This window comes from Peromyscus eremicus, chromosome 10 (assembly GCF_949786415.1).
Source record: "Peromyscus eremicus chromosome 10, PerEre_H2_v1, whole genome shotgun sequence".
NCBI classification, from domain to species: Eukaryota; Metazoa; Chordata; class Mammalia; order Rodentia; family Cricetidae; genus Peromyscus; species Peromyscus eremicus.
In genome coordinates, this window is record NC_081426.1 from 3555402 (window position 1) to 3557240 (window position 1839).

Genomic DNA, 1839 nt, shown 5'->3' on the forward strand with positions numbered 1-1839 from the left:
TGCTCCTTCAATGGCTGGCTCACACATCTCCAGACTCTGCCTTACTTTTTCCTGTCTCTCTCCTTGGATTTCCCACCTGCCTCTAAGCTGCCTTGCCATAGGCCAAAGCAGCTTATTTATTAACCAATGGGAACAACATATATTCACAGCACGCAGAAAGACATCCCCCAGCAGAGAAATACACATACCAACAAAATAACAGGATTCAACAAATATTGTTTATTGATATCTCCTAACATCAGTGGTCTCAATTCCCTAATAAAAAGACATATATTAACAAAATGGATGGGAAAAGCAGGATCCATTCTTCTACTACATACAAGAAACACACACATCAAGGATAGACTCACCTCAGGGCAAAGAGTTGGAAAATGATACTCCATGCAAATGGATCCAAGAAATAAGATGTTGTAGCAATTTTAATATTTGACAAAATAAACTTGAAACCAAAACTAATGAGAAAAGATAGAGAGGATACTATATACTTATCAAAGGAAAAAAAATCCACCAAGAAGATATTTCAATTCTTTATATGTATACATCAAACCCAAGGACACCCAAATTTGTAAAAGAAACACTAGTACATCTTAAATCACACATTGGCCCTCGTACACTGATAGAGGGGGACTTCAGTACCTTACTCTCACCAACAGATAGTACATCCAGACAAAAACAAACCAGAGAAACAGTGGAGCCAATTGACATTATAAACCAAATGGACCTAACAGATATCTACAGAGCATTTCACCCAAACATTAAATAATATGCCTCCTTCTCAGAAGCTCATGAAACTTTCTCCAACATTGACCACATACTCAGACCCAAAGCAAGTCACAAAGGATACAAAAAAAAACAACAAAAAAAGAGAATAACACTGAATGTTATCTGACTACCACAGATTAAAGCTGGAATTCAGCAACAACAGAGAGCTTACAAACTCATGGAAGCTAAACAACTCTCTACTGAATTAAAAATGAGTGAAGACAGAAAAGAATCAGAAATTAAAGACTAGAGTTGAGTGAAAATGAAAACACAGGATACCCAGCCTTATGGGGCACAATGAAAGTAATTCTAAGAGGCAAGTTCAGAGTGCTCATAGTGGTAAGTGCCTACATAAAGAGTTGGAGGGATCTCATACTAGCAACTTATGAGCACACTTGAAAGCTCTAAAATAAAAATAAGAAATCATATCCAAAAGGAATATACACCAAAAAATAATTAAAATCAGAGCTGAAATCAAAAATATAGAACAAACAAACCTCAATAACAACAACAAAAATACAAAGAATCAACTAAACAAAAAGTTAATTCTTTGAGAAAATCAATAAGATTGACAAATCCTTATCCAAACTAACTAAAAGTCATAGAGAGAATATCCAAATTAACAAAATCAGAAACAAAAGGGGGATATAACAACAGACACTGAGGAAATTCCAAGTATCATAAGGGCATACTTTAAAAACCTGTACTCAAAAAACCCAAAAAAACAAAAAACAAACAAACAAACAAACCTGTACTCCACCAAATTTGAAAATCAAAAATAAATGGATAATTTGTTGATACATGCCACTTACCAAAGTTAAATCAAAATCAGATAAGCAATATAAATAGATCTATACTCCTTGTAAAATAAAAGCAGTAATCGAATGTCTCCCAACTAAAAGGAGTCCATGCCCATATGGTTTTTACACAGAATTCTGTTAGACTTTCAAAGAAGAGTTAATGCCAGTGCTCTTCAAATTATTCTACAAAATAGAAACCAAAGAAGCATTGTCACATTCATTTTATGAGGTCACAGTTACCCTGGTATCCAAACCACATAAAAATCTATAAAGGAAG